The sequence below is a fragment of the Ambystoma mexicanum genome, chromosome 4p, assembly GCF_040938575.1.
Source record: "Ambystoma mexicanum isolate Mex_15411 chromosome 4p, UKY_AmexF1_1, whole genome shotgun sequence".
NCBI lineage: Eukaryota > Metazoa > Chordata > Amphibia > Caudata > Ambystomatidae > Ambystoma > Ambystoma mexicanum.
Window position 1 is genome coordinate 494857104 of NC_090927.1, and position 18207 is coordinate 494875310.

Here is an 18207-nt window from a genome sequence, read left to right on the forward strand (position 1 = left end):
TATTCGGTTCTACTCAGGCACGTGCCAAACTCTCCGCGGAATATCAGGCTTTCAAAATCAAAGAGACCCTTATCCCTGTGACAGACAAGGTTAAAACTTTAGGCATGATGCTGGAAGCATCTCTCAATTCTGATGCCCAGGCGACCTATGTTAGTAAAAATTGCAACTACTACATCCGGCTACTTAAAGCCATCAGACCACTATTGAGTGAGAAAAACAGCGCCACAATTGCAAGAGCGACCATCATGTCACGTCTAGACTATGGTAATGCTCTCCTGGTAGGAGCTAGTAAACATAACATCCAAAAATTCCAACTAGTCCAGAACAACGCGATCAGAATGGTCAAAATGAAATCAAGAAGTGAACATATAAGTGAAGCTAGACGAGACCTTCACTGGATGAGAATAGAAGAACGTATTCAATTCAAGTCCATGTGCCTTACTCACAAGTGCTTATATGGCAAAGCACCTGCCTACATGAAGTCCAAACTCACGTTTTACCATCCTCGTAGGGCATTAAGATCAGAGGCAAATGGATTGATAACACCCCTGAAATTCAAGAAAGAACTTGGGCAGAGCGTTCCCGAACCGAGCAGCCTCCAACTGGAACAAATTACCTAAGCCCCTTAGATTGGAGTCCAACCTTCTGGTATTTCGCAAAAAACTCAAAACAGAGCTCTTCAAGTAATCCCTCGTCTAGGCCACTCTGAATTAGCTAACCGGTATAAATCTGTCTGCTGTCCCGTCGCCTCTTCTGGCTCTATCTTGAGCATGTACATGTCTTTTTGTAAGCGCCCCGATGCCCGTGGGCAGTCGGCGCTATATAAATATATAAAATAAAAAATAAACTAATGTATTGTTGACTCTGCATCCTGTCAGTATGGTAGAGGGTGTGGTTGAAGAGCAGCTTATATATGATTTGTTAGTGTGCTATGTGCAAATTGCTTGCAGTATGGGCACTGTTGTGAGTAGTTTGTGGATACGTTGGCAGTGACACAATACTTTGTGAGTGGAAGTGTGTAATTTGCATTTTTAAAGTGCTCACACAGCCCACGGGCATCGAGGCGCTGTTACAGGAATTCTTTGTTTTTAGTTGCATAGTTGTTTGTCTTAGTTGCATATTTATAACGCCCTTAAATAGCCAAAGGTTTCTAAGCGCGGACCCAGTGATCGAACCTGTGTTGCTTTGTGTCATCTTGCTTCCAAGGCGAGCACGTTGCCGCTGAGCTGTCCTCCCAGGACAATAGTATGTGAATGAAAGGGCTTAGGGGTGCTGCAGACAGTATAATGTGAGTACATTATGGTGACTGTTTTTGCATTTAACGCTGTGCATATGCATTGCAGTGTGGAGGTTGGGTAGGAGTGCTGGTGCCAGCGGTGCATATGTGCATAGTGGTACGTGGTGAAATGCTGACATGGAGTTACGGTGCAGGGAATGGGTGCAAGGGGCACACCCACTAGAGCCTTGCAGGTTTGACTGTGCATTAGGCACAGGGTGGTGATGTTTGGAGAATGGGTGTGGAGCACATTGTACCCGTGCTACAGCGGCACAAGTGAGTTCCAAAGGGTGTATTGTGCGTTCCATGGTTGTGGTGAAAGTTGCAACATGAACAGTATTTGGTGTACGTCAGGAGATGGTACAGTGAGAAGTTGTGTAGTGTGGCCACAGGGTGCAGTGTTAATGTAATGTGAGTATGGAAGAGGGTATGGTTGAAGTGCTCTTACATGTGCTTACATGTGCTTGGTTACTGTGCTGTGTGTAGATTTCTTTGCAGTGGGTGTGTTGAAGGATTGGACTATTGGGTGCATGATGCAGTGCGAAGTTGTGTAGTGTGACCACAGGGTGAAGTGTTTATGTAATCCTAGTATAGAAGAGGCTATGGTGGAAGTGCAGCTTACATATGCTTGGTTACTTTGATGTGTGCACATTTATTGAAGTAGTCCCGATGTTGTGAAGCTGTTGTGAATAGGTTGCCAGTGACACAATTCTTTGTGAATGGCAGTGGGTAGGGGTGGTGCGGGTTGTGGTATGTTTGTGGATTCTGCTAATTGGGAAACTTTTCTATGAATGGCTGTTATTTGGTGTGGGGGAGTTGGGTAGAAGTGGGGGCACATATGTTATGTTTTTGCATTATGTTAGGTGTCAAAATGGTTGTATGCATGGATCCATAGTGTTGTTGTGGAAAGGGCTGCACTGCGGTGTGCATGGCCAAAGGTGTGGTGGGTGCACGTCTGGATAATTGTGGATGCTCAATCGTGCATTCTTTAGCAGAGGTTTGTGGTGGAGGGGCTTTGGAATGAAACGGGACATGTACTGTAACGGTAAATACGGAGTGGTGTGCAGAAATGATAGTGTTCTATGCAGAGGTTTTTTATGTGATTGCTGCATGCATGTTTGAAAATTTGCCAGCACCCAATGGGTGAGTGGAGCAAAAATGCTTGTGCAAAGGGAAGAAGTATTGTGTGTGCATTCCTGAGGCGTGGCCCTAACTGTAATTGGGAAAGCGCACGTGCCACATTCTGCCATTATGAGCATGGTGGAAATGGAAATGGAATTGTGGGAAATAGGCAATTAGGTGTTTAGGGTGTGGTTGCCAGGAAGGCACAGTACCAAATTGTCCCAATACTGTCTCGTGAGGTTGGTGGAGATGGAGACGCACAGTGCTTGTCGTCGGTGACACCTTTTGCGCGATCTGCACAAGTGTTGCAAAGAGGCGCTGATGGTAATGTGGCGTCCGTCACGAATATTGACTCTGTCATCGTGCACTGTGGAAGTCTACATTTGGGTTATATGTCATGTGAACGTTTAATCCGCCACCTGAAGAGGTTGCTGAATGTAGTGATGCAGATTTTTCCTACTGCTAAGGTTGTTTTCTCATGCATAACACCAAGAGGAGTATGGGCCCATGGCGGTATAATTTGTCCCCAGCCAGAGGTCGGAAGGCGTGTTATAAACAGAATTATACATGATTTTATGCAGACTGCTGGCATGTTCTCCACCCATTATGAGGTGATTAGGTTGTAAAATATGCAGACGTCAGGTAGAAATGGCATTTATTTGAGCGCCATTGACAATGCCCTTTTCTTTTACACTGTGCAAGAAACATTGATCAGAATGTGGCAAAAAAGTGAGGAGAGGCAAACAAAAATGCATATAAAGCGGAAAAACAAAAAAAGTAGCTTGCCCACCCGTTAAAAAAATAAAAAAATAAAAAAAATAAAAACCTTTATACATCTACGACAGAAGATCCAAACCCATTGTGAAGTTCATATTATTTACCCCGCCACCCCCCCACTCCACCCCCTCACTATCACGAAAAGGTTGCGGATTGTGTGGTACTTTTAGGATTACACGTGCCACATCACGGATGACCATGTGGATATATGTGGATGAAGAAAGTGTAAATCATTTTACAGAACTTTGTAGTGGACTTAATTTGGAATGGCACAACACTTGTACTGTAAATGTGTAACAGTACATTGGATGATGGCGGCTTCGATGCGATTGGTGGATGCGTGTGTGCCTATTAACGCATAAGCCAATGAGGTAGTGCTGCAGAGAAGATAGTGCAAAGGTAAGAAGGACTCCTCCTGCTTTACTGGGTCGTGGCCATCGCACTCCTTGGGGAAAGACACGTGCCACATTTTGTCCTTCTCACCATGCTGGCCAATGGAAATGGGACTATGACATTTGGCCAATCAGGTGTTCAGGGTGTATGTGACAGGAAAGAGCACCAATAGGGAGAAGGACTCCTCCTGCTTCACTGGGGCGCGGCCCTTGCGCTAGTTCGGAAAATGCACGTGCCACATTCTGCCCTTGTAAGCATTCTGGGCAATGGGTGTTCCTGTCGGGATTATCCAATTAGCTTCTTAGGTTCTGTCTCACAGGAAGGGGTGGTAACAAATTGTTACTGTTCTTCGTGCACTCAGAGTGGTATAAAAGGAGATACACAGAGTGCTGTTACTGGGTGATGGCTTTGTGGTAGATTTGCACAGGTATGCCCAAGAAAAAGACTTGGATGGAAATTTCGGGTTGGAAGGAGTGGAGGCATTGTGGTGCGCTGTCGACGTCTGCAATTTCGGCATTGTCATTGACCTTTGCCAAGAAGTGGTCACTTTCGGGCCTACGGAGCTCAGCATGTGGGTCATGCCTCTTCTTCATATGTGGAGCATCAACTGAAGAGATTGTTGACAGCAGTGAGGCATTTCTTTCCCACTACGAAAATTCTATTCTCATCTATACCACCAAGAAGAATGTGGGCCTCTTGGAATGGAGTTTCTTCCCACCCAGAGGGTGAAAGGTGTACCATCAATGGAAAAATTGCTCCTTGTTTTAGCAAAGCTGGAATGTTCTTCTGCAACAATGACATCATTGGGTGTAGAAATGCAGTTTTCTTCCATGACAATGGCATGTCTTTGTCGAACATTGGCAATGGTGTTTTGTTGCAGCATTTACAAGATGCATTAAAAACCTTACTTTAAGAATGCGAGTACAGGAAAAGAAAGATCTGTATAAAAAGCGAAAATCCTTTGTATTATCGATACCACTAACAAGACTATGCACCTGTCCTAATGCAGTTTGTTCCCTGCAAGAGGCGGAAGATGTATCAACAATGGAAGCATGTCTATATTTTTGTATGATGCTGCAATGTTTTTCTGCAAGATTGACATCATTATGTTGGGATCTCGTGTGACGCCGAAGTCTCGCCAGACCTCGGTCGAACCCGAAGAACTGGTAAGAAAGGGCGCATGGCTGTCAACGACTCAGACTAAGCTGGCAGAGGACACAGAGGAGGTCGAGCTTCCGGCCCTCCTCTCAAATTAACTGGAAAACGACTTCAGAGTCTGCATTTCATTGCATCACCCTGCATTGTTGAAGGCCAGCTACCTTTGGACTAAATGCTGCACTTGTCTGTTTTACACTGCTGATTTTGCTGTAGTAAAAAAGAGTTAAGCTTGTAACACAAGAGTTTCTGCTACATCATTTTACAACACATTGTTTCAAAAAATGCAGACTTATTCCATGATAATGGTCTTTCTTTGTGCAATATTGGTAATGGTGTTTTGTAGTTGCAAGTACAGGATGCGGTGAGGAGGTTGTTGTAAGAATGGGCGGAGTGCACCAATATAATAATCTCTATAGAAACCATAGAAAGAGTTTTCCCTTAAAAGCATCTACACAAACAAAACTGCGACTGCCTCTTTTTAGAGCCACCACTACGTATAAAATCTGCTGTCCTGGTTGAAATATATTACGCCATGTCTGCAGACAGCATGAAAAGTATACCGTAAACCCCATTACTTCCGGGCTTCCACGTGGACATCCGGGCCATTGTGCAATAAGGCTTCTGGGTGTGGTGTGAGCAAGAATGTGTTGGAAGCGTAACATTTGTAAATGAGTCATCAACAGAATATTACAGTACTGTATATGATGTTGTTAGCAGGTAATTGGAATAGCTACTGCAAAGGGTGGACAGGGACTTGGACACACATTGCGAATGAAAGCTGTCGATGGCAACTAGGTCCCAATAATATAGCAATCTGTGCATCTAGGCAAAAGTTCCCTCACTTGATAGTGCAATATTAGTGGTATCTGTAGCATTTATGGAGATGAGCACATTTTGCCACATAGGAATGCTTTTCATCATGAGACATGCAGTTTCATTAGGAAGCGCAACAAGACAGTTGTTCAGGCAGCGCCACACGGCCACAATACTTTTGTAACCGACACGCTTAATGTTTGCCACAATACTTTTGTAACCGGCACTGTTAATGTTTGAGATTCCAAGATTTAGTTTACTCAGCTGTGCTCACATGTAACTGTCTGGGATTTAGCAAGTAGCAACAGCGTTCATATTTTCCAGAGTCACTACTGATTGTCATATGTGTAGTGCAATATTTTATGCACTTGTGCAAACGGTAGTGAGGAACTTGCTACGTACCCTCACGTTACTAAGTGCAGAGACGGTGTGTGAGTTTCACAAGGAATGGAATAACAAGCAGCTCATCAATCAAGGCAGTGGGCCATTGAACATGCCCACTGTACACTGGAGCATACTGCTCCTTGCTCCAAATGGGCCCCAGGCAGCCAGCTGTGATGTAGTCATAAATTGCTAGCTTTGCAACACGAATTCCGTAGGCGGCAGCACAGTTTGAAATGAGGTAGGGTGTGGCATGATTCGGTAGGTGTGGCGGCAGGGGCGGAATTACCAGGAGACAGAGGATGACATACGTATACTTATAGCTGTGCAACTGACAGACGGCCGGTGCCAGAACTAATTAAAAAGGGAATGAGAAGATGCAGACATGAGGCCAGTTCTGTAGTAGTATGGACACTTCCATTGTGATTGAACATAAGCTGGCCACATGCACTCTCAGTAGGAAACCTCCATTTTGCTTACCTGCAGGCATCTCGGGCAGCACTGTGTGCTACAGAGTCAAAATGCATTGACAGCACCAAAGCAACAAATATGCACACGCTCACAAACAGTTTACATGTACACATTTAATTTGTAAGAAACATCGGCCGTATTTGGACAGGGTAGGGGTAAAAGTAATTGTTTAGCAATTGTTCCATTTTTACATATTGGCTGTGTACATTACTTTTTACAGTGTCTCATAGATTTCGTGTGGCTACATGCTGTTGTGGAAGAGGTGCCGCTATTGATGCATTCCTTCAATGTAAAATATGTCCTCTTACACACAGACATGTGTGAAGTGTACATAAATCAATACATATTACCTACATTTCTTTTTACACTGTGCTGCTTGCCCATGCAGTTAGTATCCTTACTTATTTAGGGAAGAGGAACATTCTTTTCCAGCTATTCTAGGCATTGTTGCAAAAAGAAAAACAAATATCATGGTCTGCTATTGTGGTACACTGCAGAAATTAGCCATTAATAGGAGACCCTTCAGTGTAGTTACCACATTGGAGTTACGTTTTCCTCTCAATACTTTGCATTCCTTACTCTGCTTTGTTTCTTCGTTTACATGTCTAGCACTTGCTGTACTGGTTTTTCCATTATGGTGCATACTGTATGCCTTTGGTCTGTTTGTTTCACAAGTACAGAGTACAGAGTTTGCACACTTACCTTACTTCATTCTCCTTGCGATCTACATACATGGTGCTATTTATAAATGTTTATTCACTTTGATGAATGGTAGCAGTATGTAAGACAACTAATTCTGTTTCTAGCAGTTGGAATGCTAGCCACTATATGCGCTCAAACGTACATTTTGTGGTTATTGTGCTCCTTGGTATGGAGACATCAATTTCCTATGCTGTATGGTACATCTACGCAACCCAATGGTTTTGTGGTAAAAATCTATTAAATTGAGCGAAAAAACGTTGTTAACGGACGTTATGTTTACGCTGCACTAATAAAAACATATGAAATTCAATGAAAAAAACTTTGTTGAAGGGACGTTATGATTAAATTGCACTACCAAAAACCTATGAAATTCAATGGGAAAACATTGTTACAGGGATTTTATGGTCACAGGTAAAACCGAAAACCCCCAGAAATATACCAGTTATGGTAAGGTAAGCAACCATAACTTGTGCCACCAGTGTGCACTGCAAGGACTAACACCCATGACATCAAAGATACATTCACAAATCTCATTGAAAGATTATAATGTCTATCTTGATAGTGATGGACACAAGTATATGTTGCCTGTGCAAATGCTGTTTTTGCAATAAATGAGCCTTTCACAGAGTGTACTGTTATGAGATAGAGGGTAACCATGTGATCGATGATGACAACACTTCTGACCTGATTACTGTGCTACACGCTATGTGAAGCATCTTGTCAAGTGAGAACATCTCAATGTTGCCAGCTGAAGCCAATTTACAGTGGTGGTACCAAAAGAAAGTTGTGCAATGAAAACGTGCACACAGAGAAACATGTGGACATTGTAATGGGAGGAGTGAGTGTGAGGAATTGCATTTGGCAAGGGTATAGAAGCCCTGGCTTTCTTTATTTTTAATAATTAATAAACTGAAGGGGTGATTTGCTAATTAGATTCCCCTTTTCATAAGCTCCATGCCAAAGGCATAGTGTACACCGTGCCCTTCTGCATCAGTAGCCTGATCTGCACTGCCTGCTCTCCAGTGTCACAGAGCAGGTTCAGGGGTCCCAGGTGCCCATTTGATCGCTGCAGTGACAGCCAAGTATCTGCAGTGCAGGGGCCGTGTTTTAGATGTATACCTCTGTTCCAACATTGAGCAAGGTCATAGGGTACCTGGCTGATTAACGAAGGGTGAACACACACCTGTGGGGGTTACACCTTGGTGAGTTTGTACAAGTAACTGTGAATGACTTCTGACAAAAAATATATCAGGACAGTTCTGAGTACTGCAGTTAGATCTTTAATAAAACTGCAGTTTACGTGTTTTTAGATACACTTGATTGAGAGTAACACAAGATACAACAGTATTTACACATTTTGAAGGTATAGTAACCAGTTTGTGAGTGACAAATTTCAAATATTTGTAACGTCTTTTCATTGTTTACACATCCACTGAGTGGTCCTTGGGAAGGAGACCAGTGGATTTAGTGAGGTGATAGCATGTAACAGTCTGCACATATACATCAAAACAATGAGGGGTTGAACAAGGACAACGCAGACATTATAACTGTCAACACGACAGTGTTTCTGCCAGAAAGTGAGCTTGGATGAGCTCTGTTGGTGTGGCCTTCATCAGGACGAGATATTCCAAGGCGGGAAGTATCTTGTGAGGTCTGTTGAGATAAACAGACGGGGTGTTATAGGAGTGGGCACATTCGTTGAAAGCTAGCACAGGTAGAGGTATCAATACATGAAGGACCGGTACTTACCGGAACTTCGGAGCACAATGGCTCAGGGAGTGGCAGTGTCAGCAGTACACTGGAGGATTTTCGAAGTCCTAGAGGTGGCCGTTCCTGTGGAAGTAGGAAGGACAAGGAGGCTATGTTAAGCCATATGGAGTGGTGGAGCAACTAATGATAAAAAAGGGGTAAGAACAAGCTTACCTTGAGGGCCTGTTGCCGCACATAATATGGGTAGAACAGGCTGGCGTGATGAGCACGCTAGAGTCAACCGCAAGCGTGAGGTGCTGCGGAAAAAAGGAAGCACGGGGCTATGATTAAAAGCCTTGGATAGTGTCAAGGGTGAAGGTGCACGTGAGGGTTGGTGAAACGTGCAGGTAACAGCTGGCCACGAACAAGGTGTGGCTGATGAAAGCGTGCGTGTTCCATGCGGAAGTGGGTCTGAGTATGACTTATAAATGGACAGAAGTGTCCGTGATGTTAAAATTACAACCTCAAAGGCAGGCGGCGGAATAGCTGGATGGCCCGTGTGGGATAGCATGCTTGGCGAGGACGGTATAAAATGGAGGCTGAGCTAACGTTCTAAAGTGGGACATGCAGCCGAGAAATAGGTGCAAGAGATCACAGAGCTGCAGTGGTGGCATGCGCATGTGCTTACCTGCGGATGAAGGAAGGATGAGCGCTGCAGAGCAAGCTGTCAGCAGTCGTGGTCCCTGGCTGTGCACAAAGTAGCTGTTGAGCGGACTGTGATTAAATGGGGTGAGCAGCCATGATGAGGTGCGCGAGGCCAGGGTGCCCGTGGGGGTGCCTGATCAAGAAAGGGCGCTAAGTACCCAAGGCAAAAATCAGAATACAAATAAGACTAAAAGGCCAAAAAGCACTCTCAGCCAAAGGGGGGCATACAATTGTAAGTGCAGCCGCTTGCGAGGATGTGTGGCTCAGGTAGGTGATCCATGTCTAGGCAGGCGGGCGAAGGACGCCTCAATGTTAGGCTGGGATGCTGATTGGTCAGCGTCCAGAGTGTGGTGGTGATGGTGCCAGGAGCTACTGAAATGAGGTGAGCATGCCGACATATTTGGGTGATACATATCATGATACATATTTGCAGGAAATGCCCCATTGATGGTGGTTATGTTTAGCATTGACACAGAAGAAGGCACATAATACCCCAGTGGGGTGGCGTTTACAGAGTGCACCGGTGCCAAATGAGGTCAATTGGGAATGGAAGCATTGTCTCAATTACAGGAAGTGTTTCCACTCTACACAGATTTTTAAACCTGACCTGACAGAGTTTAATTTGTGAACCCATTTCTGTTCTAAACGGGTCAAGATTCTGTCGACATCTCCTCCTCTGATGGTGGCAGAAACTTTCTGCATTACCACCCATTTGACGTCCATATTGGTGTGATTTTTCTTGACAAAATGATCAACCAATGGTTTATCAGGTACTTTGTTTTTTGTGCACGAGCGGTGCTTGCATATCCTGGTCTTCACTGGTCTCATGGTTTTGCCCACATGGGCAGGTTATGGCATATATGACCTGATTAGTGTTGCAATTGGTGTGGTCCTGCAGAGTCCAATTAATGTCATTGTGATGCTGTGATGTTGCTTCTTGTGTTGAGAAAAAGTTTCAGTACTTCCAAGCTTTCTAGCTGGGGTATTGATGTGTATATAGCTTCCACATCCAAGGTGGCCAGGATGTATTCAGGTTTCATATCAATCTCATTCAGCATAAGGATGGTATCTGTGCTGTCCTTTAGATAGGAGTCCATTCTGTTGATGAAGGGTTTGAGAAAAAAGTCAGTATAGACCAAAAGGGGTTCAAGTATCGAATCACAGGCGGAGACAATGGGTCTACCGGGTGGATTGGTGAGGTTTTTGTGCACTTTAGGGAGTATGTAAAATGCTGGGATGCGTGGGTGGTTTTTGTTCAAAAATCGATGTTCCTCGTCGCATATCCAGGTTTCTTGTAGAGCGTGGTTTGTCAGGCTCAAAACCTCTTCCTGCAGTTCTTTGGTCGGATCTCTGAGTAGAAGTGAGTATGCATTGACGTCGCTCAACAGACGTAAGCATTCCGTGTCGTAATCAGTGGTATTGGAGATGACCAAATCTCTGCCTTTGTCGGCCGGTTTGATTGTGATAGCGTGATTGGCTTTCAGTCAGGAGAGGGCCTTTTTCTCTTCAGTAGAAAGGTTATCCGGATAGAAATTCCTTTTGGAGAGACCTTCTAGGAAAGTGTTGGTCACCATTTTCTCATAAGTGTCGAATTCACAGGGGATAGTGTGCGGTGGTGGCATGAATGTGGATTTAATATTTTATCCCTTTCCGGGGGGTTAGATCCGGATGGGGAATGTTCGGGTAAGTATACCTCAAAGAAATATTTGAGACGAATGTTGCGAAAGAAGCGTTTGAGTTCGACCTCTGTGTCGAAAGCTTGGGCCTTCGCCGCGGGAACAAATGATAGGCCCTTTTCCAGGAGGTTTATTTCTGCAGTCGTCATTGTGTGGTTGGATAAGTTGAAGATGGGAATCCTCTCTGTTGTTGTCCTTGGTTGTTGTACCACTGTCGGGTGCGCATCTGTGGCCCCTGTTGTGCCGATCTCCTCTTGGGGCGTCCTCGTTGCATGCCTCTAGGAAAAAAAGGTTGCTGTGGGTGCTGTTGGTTGCCTTGGCCTCAACTGGCACTTCTGCTGCTGTTGGATGAACTGCCTGAAAAAGTGACACCGCGATTTCTTCTGTTAAAGGTGCCTTGTTGTTGGATTTCTATGTAGTAGTTCTCTCGGAGGTAAAGGTACGTTTTGTCCTCGGCATAGTTTTGTAAGTCCTTCTTGAACTTTTGTGCCTTTCTTTCGACTGTGATGACTTTGAATTTGTCGATTTCGGTCTCTAGTTTCTCCAGTTTTAGTTTGGCATCTTTGATGGTGGAGTCCTCTTGGAATTTCTTTTCCATTTCCATGAGTTTGGTGCCTTGTTTCTTACATTCCTCTTCAGCTGTGTCGATGACAAGGATCAGCCAATCGCGGCTGCATTTATTACCGACCCCGCTGAAGTTTTTGTTGAATTTGGGGTTGTCGGTAAAAACACGCGGTATATTTTTCACTTGTAGACCCTCTGGTATTATGCCTGCCTTGAGATATTCTAGCATAAATTTACCATGCATTTCGGTACGGATTAGTTTCTTCTTCTTTTGATTAATATCTTCTAATTCATCTTTAGCGAGGCCGAGGGTGAGTATGCCTTCTGGCTTGCTGAGAGTGGAAGTGGTACCCAGAAGTTTTTTTAAATAATCATCTGAATAAGACAAGATGTTGACATTCTCCATGATGTAGGTTGATTGTGGAGATAGTGTCGTGTTGTCTGGATTGTTTCTTTCTTTGTTTAGGAAGTTGCAAGGATTTCCTGGAGAGTAGGGAACAGTTGCAAAAGCCCACAGCCACGGGCTGTACTCTGAAATGTTTATAAAAAAGGGCACCTGGTTGATGCCTTGCTCTACCCAGGTGAGTCGTCACGTATTAAAGAGCAAAATTGAGCAAGGTCATAGGGAACCTGGCTGATTAACGAAGGGTGAACACACACTTATGGGGGTTACACCTTGGTGAGTGTGTACAAGTAACTGTGAATGACTTCTGACAAAAAATATATCAGGACAGTTCTGAGTACTGCAGTTAGATTTTTAATAAAACTGCAGTTTACGTGTTTTTAGATACACTTGATTGAGAGTAACACAAGATACAACAGTATTTACACATTTTGAAGGTATAGTAACCAGTGTGTGAGTGACAAATTTCAAATATTTGTAACATCTTTTCACTGCTTACACATCCACTGAGTGGTCCTTGGGAAGGAGACAAGTGGATTTAGTGAGGTGATAGCATGTAACAGTCAGCACATATACATCAAAACAATGAGGGGTTGAACAAGGACAATGCAGACAATATAACAGTCAACACGACAGTGTTTCGGCCAGAAAGTGAGCTTGGATGAGCTCTGATGGTGTGGCCTTCATCAGGACGAGATATTCCAAGGCGGGAAGTATCTTGTGAGGTCTGTTGAGATAAACAGACGGGGTGTTATAGGAGTTGGCACATTCGTTGAAAGCTAGCACAGGTAGAGGTATCAATACATGAAGGACCGGTGCTTACCGGAACTTCGGAGCGCAGTGGCTCAGGGAGTGGCAGTGTCAGCAGTACACTGGAGGATTTTCGAGGTCCTAGAGGTGGCCGTTCCTGTGGAAGTAGGAAGGACAAGGAGGCTATGTTAAGCCATGTTAAGCCATATGGAGTGGTGGAGCAACTAAGGATAAAAACAGGGGTAAGAACAAGCTTACCTTGAGGGCCTGTTGCCGCGCATAATATGGGTAGAACAGGCTGGCGTGATGAGTACGCTAGAGTCAACCGCAAGCGTGAGGTGCTGCGGAAAAAAGGAAGCACGTGGCTATGATTAAAAGCGCACGTGTAAGCAGTGAAAAGACGTTACAAATATTTGAAATTTGTCACTCACAAACTGGTTACTATACCTTCAAAATGTGTAAATATTGTTGTATCTTGTGTTACTCTCAATCAAGTGTATCTAAAAACACGTAAACTGCAGTTTTATTAAAAATCTAACTGCAGTACTCAGAACTGTCCTGATATATTTTTTGTCAGAAGTCATTCACAGTTACTTGTACACACTCACCAAGGTGTAACCCCATAGGTGTGTGTTCACCCTTCGTTAATCAGCCAGGTACCGTATGACCTTGCTCAATTTTGCTCTTCAATACGTTACTACTCTCCTGGGTAGAGCAAGGCATCAACCAGGTGCCCTTTTTGATAAACATACCTCTGTTCCAAGACCCCACAATTAATTAGGAATCTACTGGCCTGGTGGCACCTTAAACTTTAAATGTAAGTCATACTTTAGTTAAGGTATGGTGGATGGTATGCATTCCTCATAATCATTACAGCCACACCAAAGGGGTATCACACATGTGTCGGCCCTGTGAACCCAGCTCAACCATGGAATGATTATGAGTATTCCAACCAGCCAGGTTGTCTTTGCTGTGCATCCAGCAAGACGGTTGCCCTGTTGTTAGCCTCGCTTTGTTCCTTTGTAAGGGCAGGTAACACCCTCCGCAGAGGAGAGAAAGCAACTCCACTGGATGTTTATCTGGGAACACAAATCAATGAGCCTCAGATCCTATTGAGAAGGGAAGGGGCAGGTTTAGTATAGAGAGTGGGCGCTCCTTACAGCTGGATCAAGGTTCAACCATCTTGTTTCTCTCTGCCTCCATTTTTCTTTCCTGTCTCCTCCACGTCCTGTAGCACACAACCATGAGTGTTGTCAGAATCAAAGTCCACTTGTTCCAAGAACAGGGATTGAACTATTAAAGCAGGCTTTCTTTTGACCAATCACCTGTAGACATTTGCCTTTAAAAGAAGGGGTCTTCCACTCCTGAGATTCACTTTGGAAAAAGCACCTAAGGAGGAATTTCATTGGACCTCTTTTGAGTTAAAAGCCCTCCACCAGTGAGGTGAATGTTGAGTGTCTAGGGAAGAGGTGAGCTTTGCTCCCTACCCATCTCCAGAGCACATTAAGGGAGATGAACTGCTTCTGGAACAGGACCGTCACCTCTGCTAGGTACACTACTGTGCAGGACCTCAATTGTGGTGAAGGTCCCATGAAAGTGTGCACCTGCCTCCCTTGCTTTGCGAGCACAAGAACAATGACTACCCTTGTCCCTGCCACTCCCAAGAGGAACTTACAGCACCTGGGAGCCAAGACAGCCAGGATTCCTGCAGTTTTATCCTTCAAACCAGGGCAAACCTCAATTCAAGCATTTCTGACAGCATCAAACCATCAGGCCTTTGGCAATCACCAAGCTCTTCAAAAACCAACTGCCCATTTGAAACCTGTTCGCCACCACAGCCCAAGAGAGGAGTGTGGCATTACCTTGGCTTGAACTACATGCGCTATGTTTCATCTGCCGTCTTCAAATCACTACTCACCCCACCAGCATCTACACTGCTGATCTTCATTTCCAGTCACAAACTGACCCTGGTGGATCCAGACCATCAGACGCTGCATCAAACCATTCAAACTGAACTGAGCATCCAGCCACCATCTTCACCGTCTTCTCAACCATCAAACTGAACCGGTGTCCCACATGATTTGCAGCCCCTCAAACACTTCATCAAACTGATCCCATAGGCCAGTGCATCCAGTCACCAGCATCTTCACAGTGGAACCCACTGTCGAACCAAATCTAGTGATCCTCACAATCCACTCTTCCTCGGCCATTGCCTTTGAACCACAAAGCTCCTGTTTGACCCCTGCTCAACCACACTCCTCATCTAGAACAACCCATGAACAGCACCAAGTCTGGTTCAGCATTTTCAAACCGCCAAGAAGGTACCATTGACCAATAACGGCCCCTCTGATCCATTTTGGATGCTAGACTCTGGTTAGGTCACTTGTGCACCTTTTTCCTTAAAACATATCCTTTAAAGGGAACATTGTGCTAAAATTGCCTTTCACTCCGATATTCTCACCCACTGTGTTACATTGCCCCGTTTTTTGCATATTCTCTGTTCTTTCCACAAGGGTGTATTGGGAACAGTTTTTCTAATTAGATTTCTTGGATGGTGTGTTTAATTAAAGTACATCTATTTTTATAAAACCTTAATAGGACAAACACTTTCTTTTGGACTGTCATACTTTGCTGTTGGGTTGTTACTGAATCACATTCACACTCCGTTTGAGAGCTCTAGTCTCCCTCAGATCATGTCACCACAAAAGGTGAAGGGGGTATATCTCTTGACTTTGTCGGTTTTACATTAATGATTGGGATCACTGTTGGTTTATAGAAGTGTGAGCAATGGTTAGGTGGTTTATTCACTATTCATCCCTATACTCCTGCAGATCAGAAGCCATTTCATCATAACCAGTGAGTTGTTGAAAGAGGGAGGCTAGAAGGAAGTCATCTGTGTATGCAGTAGGGTTAAGGGAAACATGGGTGTCCGAGCCTTAGAAGAGGGAAGGGAAAAGTCAGTCCAAGGGGACAGGGCCTTGGGGTTGAAAAGGTAGGCTCTGTCTGGTTTTGAGGCATCAATGAAACCTCAGAATTGATTCATTTTGTTAACAGAGAAGCTGTTGGTTCCATCAACTTTTGGCTTGTGCAGATGACACCTCGGGGCAGGTGTGGGCTTGGCACAGTTCATCACTACTTTTAATAAGGCTTTGGTTTGCACCTGTTAGAGCTCCCTCAATGATGCAGGCGTAGTAAGCCACCTTAGCTTTGAAGATCATGTACCTGCTTTGGGTGTGTATGGATTTAGGGATGGGAGATCCACTGGACTGCAGTCCTTGCACTATTGCTTTTCAAGAGATCTGATCTAGCATTTCTTGGCAGTGAGTTGGATGCGTAGCAGGGTGTGGACGGTTTGACTTTTGTGCAGCTAGACTTTAGAGGTGCCTGGGCATCCACTATTTCTTTGGTGCAGTGGTTAAATGTATCCAGAAGGGCTGATGCACTCCCTGTGGTGGAGAATGTTGTAAATGTTATCTCTAGTTTGTCTAGTTGGAAATTATTGAATGAGCAACACTCAATCACAGGGCTTTTAACCTGGCCTTTGTGGGGCACTTTGTGTGTCACATGGGAATGGGGATTGTGGCATGGTCGGTCCAGTTAAAGGGGAGAGAGTTCAAGCATGGGAGGATGATGGAGGAGGTGCAGACTAGATTGAGCAAGTGGCTTTTTACATGCGTGGGAGAGAGTATGATATGTTTAAAGTCCATGGAGTCAGTAAGAAAGATTAAGGAGTCACACAGGCATTTTGAAGGTTTGGATTCAGGGACATTGCAGTCTCTGAGAAGGGTGTATTTAGAGTAGGTGACCGTTGTCAAGGAGGTACAGTTGAAAAGGTCATTATTGAAGCTACCACTCCCTTGAGGTGGCTTGAAAATAAGGTAGAATGAGTCTTTGCTTAAGATGGGAACCGGCATGAGACGGAATCCAAGGAGCTGTGCACAGAGGTTAGAATTAACATGCAAGGCCAGTCGATCTTGTGGCATTACTGCCACCCCCTTCCAGATTTTCCTGTGTTGTCATGATGTTGGGTACTGTTGCCATGGGTTAGGAGAACATCTAAGATGCAGGGGGAGGAGCGTGTGAACTAGGTTTTGGTAGGTAAAAGTTCATCAGGATTGTTGCTGGTTATGAGGTCAGCAATTCTGGCAGTCTGTGTGATTGTTGATCTGGCGTTATCCATCACAGCCGAATATGCGTTGGATGTGAATAGGAGGCACATGTTGCATGATATAGAGGATATTGATGAGGTTCACCATGGTAGCTGTCCTGGGCATCTCTGGGCGTTTCACGGTTCAATGCCTGCAGAGGATGAGAATAAGTTGCGGTGAGAGGAGGGATATGGTGCTGTCTACCTAGTGTAAAACAGAAATATTGTGCTGTATACCTGGTGTAAAACAGGCAGATCACCTGTTCCTTGGCCCTTTTTCAGCTCCTAGCAGAACCAAATAGGGATCACCCTTTTCATTGGCTGCATTTTGCTTCAGGCGACTGAGCAAAAGAGGCTCTTTGATCTACCACTTCAGAATGGAAAAGAAGGGATTAGGTAGGTAGGCGCGACTTAGGTCATGTCACCTATATCTACTAGCACCAGCTATCCAACTACAAAAGAAAAGGGAATTGAAGGCTGCTTCAGTAGGGAAAAAATTGCTGCAATAAAAGTAGATACCAAAAGATTAGCAGTGAATGGCAGGTGGGTGGGGCTTAGGTCACATGACCTAAATCCACTTGCACCAGCTCACCATATGCAAAGGAGAAGAGACTGGAGGGCTACTTATGAATACAATCTACTATAATTGCTCTGAAGAAACAGTTTCCGTCTCATTTTGTAGTCAAGTCACTTTGCCTGATAGCTTGGTTCTTTATGAGTCTTGGAATAAAGGGGCTCATAGAGAAATGTGGGAACGTCTCTGATCCTTTTTTGAATCTGCAAGAACCTCACAATGTTTAAAAACATGACTGGAACTCCATAGGGATTACTCTCACAAGGCCAGGAGTACCACTGCTCACTGAGCTGAGTGTGGTTGAACCAGCATCTTCAAAGCCATCTTCCCTCCACATAAATAAGGGCCACCAACTCCATTTCAGTGTGAGAGCAGCTGAAATGAAGGCTTTGACCCTCGACATTGGCACAGCACAGCTGCCCACACAATCTCCTAGAGTGCCCATAAACTAAAGTGCCCTATTCAGCTGTCCACATCATCCACCCCATTAAACAGTCCTGAACAAATACCACTTAATCCTTTTGTACTTACTGTTTCTGAAAAGTGAACAACCACATTACAGACAATTATACTCCAGAAATATATGGTCATCATTAAATGGCACAA